Genomic DNA, 17,035 nt, shown 5'->3' on the forward strand with positions numbered 1-17,035 from the left:
CTTTTGCAAGCCATACATGTGCCTGAACAGACAACACTATGTTTTTGTATTTTTGCATATGTGTGCCAGTGTGAAATTCATGGATGTGTGTGTTTGCCACCAGACTTGTTTTCCACCACGGGCCTCATCAGACTCTCTCTGACTGTTTTTCTTACCTCCCTTACTTCGGTAATTGATTGGCATGATTTAAACAGTAATTATCTAAGCATGCGATCTCTGGGACTTGCCGTGTTTTGATGGCTAACGTGTGGGCCGCTCATGGAGGGGAGGATTACTGACGCCACTCACGAGAAGACATTCATTACGGGAAGAGAGAGGAGAGCTGAGTGAGTTACAAAGTCATTTAACTCTATCTCTCCCTCACGGTAATAACTCGTCTCTTCCATCTGTTGTGCTTCCTCACAGATTTTAATGACATATCTTCAGTGTTTTTCCGAAGCGAGAGTTTATACCCTTGCGCACTCTGGATCCACTGGGGACACATTTTAGTTCCTTTTTCCAAATACCTCACATAATTTGAAGCATGAGAAAGAATGAGGAGTTCTGCCCAGTGCTATATCTTGCACTGCAAAACATATCTATCATAACAAGTCAGTAAATTTGTTTTTTTGTTTTATAGTGGTCCTTTTTTGAAAATAAAAATCCCATAATTAAGCATAATTTACACAATTTAAAAGAAAACAACTTTGTTTAAATGTATTGACACTTGACAAACCCTACTGAAGCAAGTGAATTGACTCATCCCAAATAAAATAAGGGTGAATATCAACTAACTTGATGACAAAGTGCTGGAACAATAAGGGAGAAATTCATACAGCATTCAGTATTAAGGTGCCCAGCAGCCTCCCAGAGGTCACTTCCCTCCTCTTGGTATGTGTGAGGGTAATAAACCCAAACTGAGTGTAACTGTCAGTGGGAGCTGCTGGCCCCTAATTAACTAAACCAGTGTTGCGTTAAGGCCTCAACAGGCTAGTCGAGTGCTGAAAAGCTGAATAAACATACCTCTACACAGTGCAGGGACACATTCCTATTCTATTAATTAAATAAAACGTGTGTAAGAACAGAGCTGCATCAGCAACAGTTTTTCTTTTCAAGACTCAAACATATCATGATTGCTGATATGTTTGCATGAAAACCAGCCCTCAGTCATCTCTGTTGCTGCCCAGGCTCAAGTAGGGGTCAAGCTGTTTCAGGTAAATATGTCGCAGAGATATACTTAAGCACTGATTATGTAACCACAGCCCTGAGGCATTGGACACTTTGGGAACAGAGGGAGAGAAGAGGAATGTGAAGCTCGCAGTGAGACCATCAGACACTTGGGAAAAGGACATGAAGCTTCACGTGGCAGAAGATGAGCTGAGCAGCTACTTCGTGTCCACTTCATGTCCATTTCAGTCTTTGCATGCTATAGATGTGATTTTAAGTTCCTGCCACCTGTCACTGTCTATATTTGATGCATGGTCATGTACCTTTGGGTTACCACCTTAATACAAATACCACACAGCATACGACCTTGTTTGTTCCATTAGGTTATATATTTTAAGGTATTTCTACGCAAATTCAAATTATATTTTGCTTTTACAAGCAGTATTTTTTTTTTCTTCAAGCAATATGGCCAAACAGGAGCCACTTCCTCGAAAACAGCCCATTGCATAAGAGGAGCCATGTCTCAAATGGCTTACTAGAGTGTTTGCTGTTGACCCTGGCAAAACGTCCATCATCAGGGATGCCAAGTCAAAGGGTAAGCTGTCACCACTCCTGCCCACTTAGACTCTACCTGAATGAGCACTTGGCTTCATAAATCTTTAACTTACATCTAACCCCAAATATCATGCTTTTCAAGTTCTCCAAGTCGGTTGGTTTTCAAAGAAATGACTCGAATGGTACCAAAAGTTCATCAGTCATCACCAATAAATTATGATGGTCACAGTGACATGGTGTTTAAAAATGTTTGCTAAAATACACCCCCTATACAATAAATATGTTTCATGAAAAACACAGGGGTAAATCCAGGTCAAAGCCTTTACTACTCAATAATTTCCCTTAAATCTGCAAAGAACACAGAAAGACAGTTTTATACCTTAGAAGAATTGGGATGTGGAATGTGCAAATCAGAATCAGTATCTGCTGTAGAACCCAATTGCGAGACAATAGCGCTAATTCTTACTATACATATGTAACTGCAAAACGCTGCATTACCTTCAATTACAGCATTTTTTAATGTTCAATACAAATATTTTCCAATGGCAACTATGGTATGGTTGAGGTTAGGGAAAGATCATGGTTGGGGTCTGTGATGGGAAGGAAACTCTGGTCTCCCATGTGATAATTGGGGACTCTAAACATCCCTCTATTAACCCGACCTCCACAATATTACCTCACCATCTCACTATATACAGTAAAAGACACTGGTACTGAATGTTGGCATTGGATATAAAGTTGTGGAATCAAATAATATGCATGTAAGTCCTAAGGATACAAGGCTATTTATATCTTGAGATGTCTTGCAGCAGCAGTGAAATCCACAGAGTGGGAGGATAAAATACAAAAAAAAGATAATAAATATCAGGACCAATGTGTTCAGTTGTTCAGAGCATTTAAGAGCATTCGTCTTTTTAATATGGACACATGGCTTAACACTGACAGATATTCCTACTAACCCAGCTGACTGTGACAAGGAAAGGAAAAGGATGAAATCATCAAAGACACAACTCTCTTGACTCAGTCCAACAAATCACATCCTTTCTAGGTTTTCATTCACACAAATCCTGTCCCATGGCACGAAACAGTGAGAGTTGTTAACCAGGCACCCAACAGTTTTTCTCGTTGATCATTACTTTAATGACGTGGGTATTTAGCAAGGGAAATGTCAAATTTCTTTTAAGACATTCTTTTTTTTGTGACTCAGGACCAGCCTTGCATGCGTTAGTGCTTTAACTACGTCACAAGTTGTTTAGCGATACTAACTGCCCTGCTGTGCACCTTTGGATTCCTTGATAGTGAAAACAACATTAAGGCAAGCATTCAACCGCAACCTGTTATTGTTAATGAAAGTTACTTAGTATCTGCTCATTTAGTGTGACGTATGTGGATTGGAGTGTAATAGAGTAGTAAGCCTTTAGTTTATCATGGCATATGAAGTCACAGTTTCACTCACACACACATTGTGCATTGTGTGCCAAGTCCCTGCTGTGGTTCCCAACTGTTTATGAGACCATTTCCCAGGGAAAGTCAGAATACTAATGGAGTCACCTAACCACTCTACCCTTTAGAAACGACTAGAGCAAGAAACAGAGATAAAGAGGGGAGAGAGAGTGAGTTTTATAGCGGATACTCCAAGATTTCTTGAAGTAATTAAGAGCTGCAGCTACTATCAAAAGCATATTTTCAGCTTTACAGTGCTTAGACAGAGTTTATGAGAAAAACTAGAATGTAAGACTAACCATGTTAACTGCTTTTCACAGCTAGAGTAAAACAACTACTTTAGACAGTGCCTTACATGGAAATTACATGATTTTATTCATCTTGTCCCCTGTTTAGCTCACAGATTAATATAACCTTTCAATTCATAAAAATGCCTCAAAAATAGCTAAATCTGGTATCCATTGAGAGAAAACAGAGAAAAGGGGAAATCCTCCTTAAAGTGGCTGATGTGCCAACTTTCCCGGTGACATACTTGTTTTTACTGATGTCAGAATCACCTCTGAACGCCAGCAAGAGGGAAATACCCTCACTCCCTGAAGTGCAATGACCACTCAACCACAACTTCCCCTCTGATATCACCAATGACGCCAAACTGTAGCTCATCATACCTGCACACCACCCTTCGTTTCCAAGGGAGGTGGTGGGCAGAGTTTGGAAACCGCAGCCAGAAACAGGAAAAGGATTTTTTGATGAAGTTTATTAATGATTCCATGGCTCATCAGGAAACAAAAGGGGAAGCAATGCATTCTGACTAATGTCAAGCCACAGGGTATGATTCAACTCTCTGGTCGCTAACCGAGGGCAGTTCCACTCTTCCAGTCATTGTTTCACACTTTCCGGAGGTGGATGTACTGAGAAACACCCTCAGCCTCCTAGTGACTACATACGCTGTAAATTATATCCAGTTGAGCAAGTCTGAGCCAGAGAGAAGTTTATTTGAATTATAAAACAGCAAATAAAAATCACCACTTCATCTGTTCTAAACAATGTCTTGCAACACCATTTTCTAGTACATTGTCCACTGATTTCCGTGTTTTAACAGTTCTAGTACAGCTGTTGGTAAGTTTTGGCTTAAAACCTGACTCTGGGTCAGATATCATGTTTAGTTGTATGCTTTAGTAATTACAAACACATTTACAATTAATAAAATTATCACCTGCTACTTGCTACATGGTGAACCTAGATCCTTTAGACCTGAGGGTCTTGAACCCAGGGGTTGTTTGGGTAGAAATATGTGATGTTGTTAGTGGCCATAAAATGTAATTTTATCCTACTGTTGTGCTTGTTTTATGTTGTCCTGGAGTCTAAATTGTGAAATTTAAGTCAATCCTCTTTTCCTGCATCATCTCAATATTCAATCCTGTACCAATTACAACACACACACACACCCATTTATGCACACGCCTACACGTGCATACACAGATGCCCACAAACCAAGAATCTGACCGCCGTTTTCTTTGTGAGAGAGCAGAGGGCATTTAGTCTGTAACACACTTCCTTCTGTGTATTTTCTTTGAGCGCTGGTTGAAATAAACCCATCATGTTCATGAATGTGAATCAAGAGTTCTCCTTTCATGAACCAAGAATCTGAGATAACTGGAGTCACATGGGCCCGCCTGTTTCCTTCCAGCAGAATTGGGAGGGAAACCAGTCCAGTATCGGTCACAGATATCCATTAGATCTCCACAATATACAGGCAATCATAATAGAGATCCATTAGCTTTCCAAATTATGACCTTGTTAAAATCAACTGCGAAAATTGAGACCAAGACCAATGGGACCAATATTATGAGGCACAAATTTTCAGTTAATGACTGCTGCAGCTTGATCATTATGCTATTTTTCCTCAACTTTATTTTTGTATATGTTTTTAATTTGTACGAAAGTATCATAACCCAATACTATACTCTAGGTTTAAAATTCAATAAAGGGTAATTTGTGTCCTAGATATTAAATTATGTAACCCTAATCCTGACCTTTGCTTAACCTCAGTGGAGGTAGTATAGAGAACAATTTTATTGTGAGACCAACGTGTTTCGGCTTGTGTTCTTTGTCATCTCTTCAGACTGTTTCACATGGAAGCAGGTGAACTCTGCTTCAACTCTATCTGATTTTTAATCCCAAAGTCAAATCAAAGAGTAACCCCACTGTGGCAAAGATATTATCTATCTTGGCCATGAAAGACATTCGTATGTCAGTACACCCTAGTGTGGGTAAAGCATTAAAACACTGGATCCTGAAATTCCTATAATGCAACTCAGTAGCTTCTTTAATTAGACCATACCTGCCTGGTAAACACCTTAGTCTTTCAAACTCTGCTCTCACAAACTGTAGCACATGGTTTCTGCAAGAAATTTGTACTTTCAAAGCCCAAGCCCAGATAACCCCTGTGACATCATCATGGTTATTTTGGCCGGGAGTGTCATTGACAAAGCTCCCCTAGAGCCACAGTAGACATACAACTGTTTTGACAGATTGAGCTGTATAAAATCAGTAGAGTGCCCCTCTAAACCAGATGTTTGTTTCAACAGTAAATCCATTGATGTCATAGTGAAGAACAAAGTAGTTACCTGGAGTTTATGCCCACCAGCCAATTAAAAACAAAAATTGGTATGACCATGGTATAGTCTCTTTATAGTATGTTCAGTTTTAGCATCGAACTGTCCGAATAAGGCGAATGTTAAGTTTCAAGTGGCTTCTTTCTGTTGACTGGAGTCAGTGAACCTTGATGCTGATATTATATCTAATCCTTTGGACAGTTGACCACTTGTACTGAGTGAAGACTGGAGCCTTTAATTTTCTCTAAAGCTGATGTCAAAGGTTAGACAAAGAGCAATAATCAGGGGTGTTGTTGGAACTGGAAACTTTCCAGCTCTTAGACTTCTCCCTGTGTTTACACACAGAGTTCATGATTCCATGAGTGGTCCAAAAAGTTTGGATGGGACACTTAATATCATGCACTGACGCTGAGAGTATTACTTACTATAAACCATGTGAAACTATGACGAATTGCCACTTGAGCTGTAATTTTCAACCCAAAATGAGGCCTCATTTGAAACCTCAACAAGTTAGTGTCAAATAGTAAGGTGAGAGCTTCCTGAAATCACCTCATATGTCTCAACATTTCCAGAGAGCTGTGAAGATGTACAGAACAGCCTTGAATCACTCCATATATGGGGTATTATTAGTTTTGCAGTTATTATTATCCTGACTGACAGACAAATTGACCCATGCCTTTGGCTTGGCACCTCAGTGACCTGAAAGCCAACATCTTGACATGAGACGGATGCCGGGAAAGGCATCTATAGAAAGAGCCTATTTTGCTCACGTTTTTCTGAGTGCTGGAACCTGGATGATCAGCAGGGTTGCAGAGACGCTGGAATGCAGAGTTTCTGGACTGTGAGTGGAGGTTGGCAGAGAAATCCCTCCACTGCTCCAGCAGACAATCCTCTAAAATCACAATTTCAATACCAAGGCAGCAAGTATAATGTACATTGGAAGAAAGGGATACACTGCAAGGACTTTAAACATGAGGGGAACATTATCTAGTAGTTTGGATTAATCACCTTACTGACCCTTTTGTTGCCAAGGTTTATGTTATTTTAATTGCTAATGTAACAGTAGCCACTCTTTGCTTGGGAATCAGTGTCAAAAACAATGCAGCCGCTCTGCCTTGGCTGCATTCTTTCAATTAGTGGCTGGACTTATGTGTCAGATTTGTTGAGGTTATTCTTCCATTACAGCCTTTCCAGAACTTTCCATTACAATCTGAAGGAGGGAAAATGTGCAGACTCAGCATTAAGGGGGGCAGGACAGTGAAAAGAGAGAGGAAAGCTTGCACCTTCCCTAAAGATCCATCTCTCTTTCTTTCAGTCTCTCTTTCCTCCTTGACAACGCACACATTGCACAGCACATATGGGAGGCCCCTGACAGGAATATGAGTTTCAAAAGAAAAAAAAAGAGCTGATGCACAGACTTACAGGAACAAGGACTGCTCTGTGTAGCCCATTCATTCATGGCAGGTACCTCTGTCTCCAGCCAAACATCAAATGAGAAGAATGTACTCACTAGTAAAGCATCATCTTGAAAAAAACCTACCATTGATGTGTCTAGCTATTTGTCCTAATTTATTATATTCCTTTCCCCTGTCTCAAACAGTTCTCCGTAAACTCTAGACCCAAACTTAATTTTTTTTTTTATAGAGCGGAAAATATTTACTAAGGTTTTAATGACTTTCGTGGAATCTGTTTGTGAGGAAAATAACGCAAAAAAGAATTCCCTTAGGATGGGTGGATGGATGGAAAAAACAGAAGAGGAGAGGAGACAGAAAGAAAAAGGTGGCGAGCTCCGCCCGGAGACCCACATTTGGGCCAGAATGATAGAATGTGACAGCAAACAAAACCTCCGCTGCCATCAAGAGGATGGAGAAGGAGAAATGGGCAGAGAAAGAGACAGAAGAGATGAAAGAGGGGAGACAGGCATGAATGGATGTGATACAAACAAAGGGTAGCACATGGCCACAGTCGAGGCACAGAGGGGGTGGGAGTGAGCTAGACGCCCTGGCTGAGAGCTGAGTTATGGGGCCGATGGCGGGGACGATGGATGGATGGCTTTCTCGGCTTCTTGTAAATGGGACAAAGCAGGAAACACAGCGAAGCAGGCCTATATTTTCCTCTGAGAGCCTATATACTTTGGGATCAAGGGTTAGGCCTGGTATAGATTAAGTGAATTGGCAGAAATTGACCGGGCTTTGACAACTAAACAGCTGTTTGTGAGCAAAGGTCAAAGGGTCACAGACAGGTGACTGCCTGCACAAAGTGGGATCAAAGCAAGGTCTTTCAGAGTTCAGGGTCATTTGAGTACTGCTCATCAACAAGGCAGGCGTCCTCGACACAACAACGTGCCAGGGCCTTTTTATTTTCTTCCTCCCTTTGTTGATGCGACGGGTTTGATCTTCTGAATATAACCTCATTTACGCTTCACCGCGCTCAGCCGTGAATGACTCAGTGAGAGCTTGAATGAATGGATGTGCTATGAAGCACCGAAAGAGGACAAACTTGTATTCCCACATGTCCAGAGACACCTCACATCCCAGCTGACAGACAATAAGCGATGATCAATGTGGGAACACAACAAAGACCATCTCTGTTTACTATCCGCTGTCAAACAGTAGACACAAGGGACTTCTAACTGCTAATTAGCACGGGAAATGTATTCTGCTGTGTTTTAATTTCGACTTCTCTCCAGTAGCCCTGTGGAGACTTTCCGCTCTAAATACCCAAGAATTGCATCCACATGGACTGTGGAGGAGTAGTCGGTTTTGCGAGGTATTTGCTCACAGACCTCTGAGCCTCTGTGTGTAATGACTGAAAGCACGGCCGACACCGAAAACCTGACAAAAGCTTTAAAAACACCTGGATCCTGTTTGAGTGCTCACGTGCCTTTGTACATGTTTGTAATTGACTTTGCATATATTTACACATGTGCACATACATCATATCCTATGTAACTATTATGTATATGTTTGCATGCATGCAGACCTTTGTGTACACAAATTATGGACTTGTGTTTACATATATTGCCACTGATTAGAATTTGATATTAATTAAGGCTGGGCAGAAACTGTTTAAGAATAAGCTTGATTTTAACCCTGACTTCAAGCTATGGTAGTTGCCGCTTGGGTAAAAACACATTCCTTGGCTCCAATCTGACATTTTTAAAATTTCTCCGAACAGCCTGATGCTACTGGATAATTTTTGAATTTTTGCTGAAAATGGAAATTCAACATCTCATCTCACACATATGATAAAACTTACAGAAAAAATATCCACACCACTGCTGCGTTCCTGCTTTCAATATCAGAAAAACAAATGTACATATTTATTTGCAATTCACTCAGACGGCAACTTCATCATCTGTGGTGGACAGTGTTTACTGTTGCCTAATTGTGATTATCCCTTCAGGAGTTCAGTGTGAAATAAGACAGGCCAACGTGATTTCAGAACCAGACGTTTTTGCTGAATGGCTTTTTCTGCAGCCAGTAAACAAACCCAGTGGACTCCTAACATGTCAGACTACTAGTCCAGCTAGGAAAGCAACCGTTTCATTGAAGCCAGATGGCTGGTAGAATAAGCTTGCTTCTAACAGCCTGAAATGGTTCATCCCTTCATCCACCTAACACATGACAGAGAGACAAAGAGTGGAAGAGAGAGGGATTTTAGGATCAGAGGGAATCAGAGGTATATGGGCCACTGTTCCCCAGGGAGCAATAAAACTCAAAAAGATTAAAGTAGAAGCTTCTTAAAATTAATGATAGAGCGGAGTTGCTTTATCTTTGTTTCACCTATCACTTTTTCTTTGTCTGTCTCACTTCTTGATCAGACATCTCATTGGTCATCCAAGAGCTTGAGTGCGTCTTGAGAATGTGGTAGCAATTATCCACAAATGATCTTTTTTCTTCTCTTTTTCTTTCTTTTTTTTTGAAGCAGGCAAGAATCTGTGGAACGTGTTGGCTTTCCGCAGCGGCTCAGGTGGACATATTCTGTTCGCCGTCTTTGTTTAATAACACCCAGTTCTATTCAGGGTCACTCATAAAAAGCAGCTTGTATCACTTAGAGATTCATAACACTGTAAAAATGCGGATCTAGAATCAATGCACAGGCTCAAGATGTGGTTTAAAGTTGATTTCATTTATTGTATGTTACTGGTTATAAAAGTTGGTTTGGATTTTGGAGGTTTTGATAAATATTTGAGAGGTCCAGATCCCTCAGCCATGATCCTCCATAATCCAGAAGTGGTCTAACCCTCACCCTGACATCTGACCTCTCTATGAGATGAGGAAGGGGGAAGTCATAAAGATAAATTACCCTCTTAATGATACACAGAGTATCGCAAAAACATTTTTAAAAAGGTGAGTTCTTTCCGAATGTGTGTTAGATAAATTATGAAGGTGCCTGGAGGTCATGCTCTTTATGTGATCAAGTCAGCATAAAAAAAAAAAAAAAAAAGGAAAATAGGACAAACACAGTCAGAGTCATGGATATTGGAGCCATTCCTCATTACTCTATGGTTTTCATCAAAGTGGGTATCAGGCTGCTCTGTCGCAGTGAAAGCACTGCACATTGAGGATATGTGAGAGCGCTGTGAGAGAGAATTTCTCAACAACTGTTTACTATTTGTGGTGTGGGAATGGATTCTCCATTTCCCCACAACAAAAATTCAGTTTTGAGAGAGAATGTGCCTGCATGGAGAAATCTTAATATTTAACCCCACTGCTGTATCAATGAACTGAGGGAAAATTCATAATTTATCTTCTTTAAATGCTATTTCATTAAACATAGGACTTTAGATTCTGCAGTAATAGTTACTTGAACTCATGTCTCTTGAAACTGAAATACAAAAAAGCTGCTATGTACATTTGTTCCAGGAATTCACTTTCTTGCCAAGCATATTTCACAAAATGTTGAACTATACCTTGAGGGTAATAGTTGGCAAAAGGAAAATCATGCATTTAACCTCTTTATCACCCTAGTAGTGCACATACATTCACAGAATTGCACATTTTAGGATTCTTTCACCAATTCTCAGTTATTGAACCCACCAAGTCCAGATCCTGATGGTGTTTTAAACTTTGGGATGCATCATGCACATTACCAGGTATATGTTTATACTCTGGGACTCTACTGGAATATCTTTGCGTGATTTACAGTTAAAAAACTCCTTATTTATATAATGCTGGCCCCTCAGTTCAGCCTCTGTCTAAAACAGGCTGTTAGCTCCTGTCTCTTTAAGGCCCTCCTCCCAATGAGCCCACTCTGTTATGATTGGCCAGCTTGCAAAAGCTGCCTCATGGCAGACTTCCACTTGCTCCAGAGGCTACATAAGAAGACAGTAGTAGATTTGCAAGTGGACAATGTGAACAACCCATGGAAACAACATTAGCAACAAAGAATACAGAACGACAGCCGTTTGAGGGCATACACGATTAATCTGGTGTCATCATGAGGAGGAAGTAGAGGTAACTTTGCAAATGAAGCATTCAGAGAAGGTTGAAGCTCTGGCTTTTGACTTGCAGGAAGCATTTTATATATGTTTACCTCAAGTTTTGGATCTTTGGCCATGTTTAACATAACAATCTTAACAGTGTAAAAATAACAGAAAATCACAAAAAGCATGATATGTTGCCTTTAAGATCAAATCAAACCAGCCTTATATTTTCTCAGAAGTTCCAGACAGGTTTACCAAGAGTATTGGTGATGGGAGCACGGTCTTAATAACACTAAAGACAGGAGATTTCCTCTTGATCTTGAAAATTTGTCTGGAACTCTTGAGTCCTGACTAAAATCCTGTGGTGTGCTTCCCTTAATATTTCAAATTGATCTCATAAGCTTATAAGCGCTACAGTATAAAATTAACATCACATTTAGGGTCATAATATGACACCCTACTCAATAACATTCAGACATTGATATGCATTTAATACTTATGTTTTCTATATTTTTATGCCTTGGCTTATGCATGTACACACATTTCATGAAAGTTTTATTCGTAGACAAACGCTGAACCCAGCTGTAGCCACTCTTCAATGAAAACCAGAAACAATAAAACCTTTGGATCAGATGAAATATGTTGCATATGTTGCGTCTCCTGAGTCAATGCCAAAATTACATGTGTATGCTTTCAATATGTTGATTGTTCTATTTATTTTTCCCAAACAGTCTTTTGTTTTGTCTTGGAATAAAACTGCTGTTTTTTGAGGTTTTTTTTATTTTGTTTCAGTTACTGAAAGCCACATGTTGAAGCTGATACTTTTTCACTCAAGTGATTTATACTGTTGTACGTCCCATAAATAACATAAAAAAGGTGAGAATTAAGCACCTCATAGAATTATGGGGGCTTTCAACCCATGGGGATTGTTTTCTTGATATTTACAACACACTCAGGTAATCCCACCAGTCCTAAACAAGTTGACAAACAGCTTCATTTATGCTTTGTGCTGCAATAAAGCTTGTAGTAAATAAACAATAACTTGTTTGTTGCATCTAAACAGCCAAAAAAGAGGCCCCAAGGTTGCAATGGGAGGACTGGGGATACACACTGCTGAGCTGGTGAGTTTGAGAGCATAAAACTTGGGGGGGAAGAAGAGGGGAGGGCTTTGCACGTGCACGTCTCCCCGTCCAAATAATCACTCCAGCCTGCATCTCAGCTGTAAGTGCTTGGGGGCCCCTGGAAAGGAGGGCGGGAGGCCCCTTATCTAAACAGAGGGCTGAGGGAAACAGGGGGCCCTATGGAGTGTCAAGGACCACGGGAAGTATTCAATCCTGTTGTGACATGCTCACCTCTACCCAAAAAACAAAACCTACCCGGACTCCCCCTGACCTGCTTTTAGCTACACATATGGACACAGGAGGCCACCAGACAAATGTACAAGTGTGCGTGCGCATACAGAAGGAAGGGGAAGAGAGCAAAAGAAAAAAAAAAAAAGAAGCAGAAAGACAGACAGGAACAAAAAGGAAAGATGATAGAGATGTGAAAGAGATAATAGAGATGGAGGAAAAGAAGAAAGGCAGGGCATCAGGGACAGCTGAGGTGGTCGTCCAGACGCTAAGATGATGCAGCAGCGCTGGTATTCTCTGACACCATACCTTCCTCTGCACGTGTTGCACCAGATACATGGTTCTCATCAAAAGGTGGAAAACTGGCCCTCTGCCATCACTTCTTGCCATGTGACTTCATACCCAAAAGTCTGATTTTCCCTGCTCCCAACCATCCCACACATGTGTTTCAAACGTGTACATACAGGCCCAGAGACAAAAACAAAGTCATCATATGCATTCTCTCATTTATTTATAAGTGAAAGGGGGCCGTTGAAACGACTGACTTGAAGCATTAAGACGACTGCTTGGACCGAAGCTTTGCATCACCCTGAATTTTGATAAAACATCTGCTCCTAAATAAACATCACTGCAAGGATGCAAATTACAGCCTTGGCAAGGATCCTGAGACTAAAACGCAACAAAGCAAAACATCCATCCCTTTTTCCATTCCCATGAAGTTAATCAATTTTTATGAGCATTTTGCTGTTTGCTCTCATTTTCTTATTCAAGGGTGGCAGATTGGAATATGCTCTTTTTTCACCTTTGTTTACACTCCAGGCATATTGGCTCAGTCCAAATGTCCTTATTTGGATAGTAAAAACTGCAACACTTTGGCATTTTTCAAAGACTTTCACACCTGGCAGGCTTACACATGCTGGCACAATAGTGAAATTTAGAGTTATACACTGTGCAGAGTCTCTAAAGGTGTTGTAGAAATGCAGCTGAAGAGATCACAGAAATGAAAAAGTCAGATTTGCCGGTATTGCCGTCTCAACCGGCATGCTTTACCGTAAGACATGTCACTATCTGTCAGTGTTGGTGGAAGAAGAATGCGCCTCTCCAAATTTCATCCAACAGTTATTCAATCATTCACCATTTTCCACTTTCAGGCATAATGAAGACCAGGTTCAAGAAACAAAGTGGGACTGAGGGAGTGAGGAGGAAAAATTAGGCCAGCAGATAAGTGATATGCGGCAGTAGCAGCAGCTTCTGCGTCTACGACAGAGTTTTAGCATCGCGGCCTAGGTGAAGCTAAGTAAAGCCTCAGTCTGCTGTAGGCCTGGAAGCAACTTCAAAGTGGAAGAAAGTCTTAAAACCTTGAACGGGGAAGAGGAGAGTTAATTGAGAGCATATCATTTCCAGATGGCCCACAAAAAATCGGCGAGAGATGATTAAACTGCTAAGAAGCAATGGAAATCCCTGGCAATTAAGCCAGATAGCTGCCATATGCACCAGACTAGGTTAAACTGCTTCAGACTCCCTTTTTTGTTTTTTTGCTTGGGCTTGTAGATCCAACATTCATCCTGTTTCATCACCACAAACAGATTCAGGAGAAGATCGCTCTCTCATCTGAAGGATACCATTTATGGATGTACACATGCTCACATGCTTCGCACGCTGATGCACAGACGGACACAAGCACACATGTATACTATCCATAACACTGTCAAGTAACGGCTTCACATGTAGAGCCTCAGCAAGGGAGCTGGTGATGGAGGTAAAACTGGTCAGAAATTGACAGTAATTTCAGATAATTTGAACTTTCTCAAACTCCCTTTTTTTCCATCTTCACACAACTACTTTTGACAGTTTTCATATATGAGGAAAACACCATGAATGCCTTTGAGGAGAGACCTTTGTCTTTGAGAGTGAGAGTGTGAGCATGGCCTTTTTGAACAAGTGTAAACACTGTAAATATGATCGGATGACACTTCTATAGTCTAATTTCTTTAGAAAAAATTAAAGCCCTCCTGTGCACCGAACACGCTCTAATTCGCTTGCTTACAATTTTTCCTGATATCCTGCTCTTGTTTCGACCGAGGTTGAATTATTTTATTTTAAATCCAAAGTATGGTAATGTAATGTAAAATAGCAGCATTTTCAGTTTCCATTTTAATGATTTTTATTGGTTCTTTGATACAACATGAGTGCCACAGAATATGAATAAGAAAAGGTTAGCAGCATTACATACAACCCCAGTGGTAAAGAGTGTACAGCTCCCTGCCAACAGATAAAAGCTATACTCCTTCTGTTTATCTCCAGACTCAAAGTGAAGAACGATTTATTATTCATTTATTATTTTTTTAAATTCAAAAATCAGCTGTAAATAAAGGTGGAATGTAGGTTTTAAAGAGAGGTAGGCGAGACAGCGGTGATACGAAATAAATAATATTTTTCTTTAACTGCCAGCCACCTGACTCTATATGAATCCTCTGAATACAGCAAATTCCGCCATTCTTGAGCTCCATCCAGGTTAAGACAAATGCCAAGACTAAAATTATTTGACCCGGGCCTTTTCCAAGGACATATTATGACAGGCAGCCACGCTTCGCTCCTTTCACGGTCGCAGAGCACATGAGTATCAGATATAATTTACATGGATATTTCTACTTTTGGAACTGTTCTGAGCACAGGTCTCACTGCAATCCACCTTTTGGAGCGAGGACGTTCAGCAGTCATGGAAAAATATGACTCCCTTCAAAAAAAGCTATTTCCTGCAATCACGGTGGCTTTACTGTACTTAGTTAATCTAAATAAAAGGGGAGGTTATTTGTATTTGTCTAATTTGATTAACTGGAGGAATTTTGAGGAATTTTCCATCCAAACCATTCCATTCCTAGATGGCACAGAGAGAACCAGTGTGTTATAAACTTGGTAACATCTAAATGATGACAGAAAATGCATCAACTTGTGTTATTTTTATAGGATATTCATTCATTTCAGTTTGCCAGTATCTATCTTCAGTTTCACCCTCGTGGCAGACAGCGCCGGTGCAACATTTTGCAGTCGTGGACATCTCTGGGTTTTGTGGTTGCCAGGAGGAGCTTAAACAAGAAACAAATAAAATCGAGGGCAGCAGACCACAAAAATGACAAACCACTTTCTGAAGAGCAAATTCTCTATGTTGCCCTCCCCTCCTTTAACCAAGATGACTTTAACGAGGAAAAAAAAAGCACCCGCAGACACTCTTAACATCATCAATCCATTATGCTCAACACATTGTAGGAGTTAGTTTGTGATGAGGTGGTGGAATAGCTTTTTCCCCGAACGTGCGTACTTGGACTTAGATTTCCTAAATTTCCCAGAATTACTGATCCTATGTGAGTGAGTCAAATCTGAGAGAAGCTTTGAAATTGTATAATCATGCATTACTGTTATAAGAGAGTTTTTCATCTGGGGTCAGTGCCTCTGTGCAACCTATAATCACTATATCAAGGAAACGGGGGTGTAGTTGTTAGCACTGTTGCATCAGAGTAAGAAAGTCCCAGCTTCAAACCTGCCAGCCATTTCTGTGTGGAGTTATATTGTATGTTCTCCTTGTGTCTGTGTTGGTTTCCTCCACAGTAGTCTGATTTCCTCTCACAGCCCAAAGATATGCAGACTGGGTTAATAGGGACCCTAAATCTTCTGTCTATATGGTCACATTTTGCTTGTGACTTGTAAATATTTGCTCCATATCCCGTTCACTCCAACCCAAACAACAGATTATTTCAAGCAGGCACTTCCTGTTTCTGTGCGACCTCCAGGTTGCCTGCAGGTCAGACTTCATCTTTGTTCAACTACGAATTTGCAAAGTCGGTCAACAGAAACACTGATTCACTGTTTTTGCGATATTCTAGCAATCATCATGTTTAGTGAAACCAGACTAACCAAACTAATAACATCTGCATTGTTGCATATTTCCTGTTTGTGATAGAACTGTGGCATCGGGGCTAAGTGTGGGGCAACTTTGTTGAGGAGAAGGCTAATGTGACTGTAGCCCTGTGATAGACTGGCAACCTGTCCAGGGTGAACCTAGCTCTCTGTGACCCTGCACAGGATACATGTCTATAGGTAACAGATGGATGCGCAGCAAGAACTGCTAACACAATATGTTCATAGTGAGTGAAAGCAAAATTTTCCACTGTCAGCGGATTTAATTTGTTTCCATACAATATTTAAAGAAAGATTGTGGTTTTGGGTTAAATATTGAAACAAGTCCCTTCTTGTGCTTCAAGTTAGTATTCACTCTTTAATATTCAACCAAAACCACGATCTTTAATAAACTTAACCATGTATTTTCTAACAACATGTGGGATGCAGGATGAAAACTCTGGTCTGTGCGATGTGTGCTCAACGACCTACCCTGACCTCCTCCCCATGACTCCTGTGTAATATAAGGATGTCACATGTAGAAACAAACTATTGCCTATGAATGTAATCCAATGTATTTGGCACAGCAAATAATTACTACA

Source organism: Thunnus thynnus, chromosome 24, assembly GCF_963924715.1.
Source record: "Thunnus thynnus chromosome 24, fThuThy2.1, whole genome shotgun sequence".
NCBI classification, from domain to species: domain Eukaryota; kingdom Metazoa; phylum Chordata; class Actinopteri; order Scombriformes; family Scombridae; genus Thunnus; species Thunnus thynnus.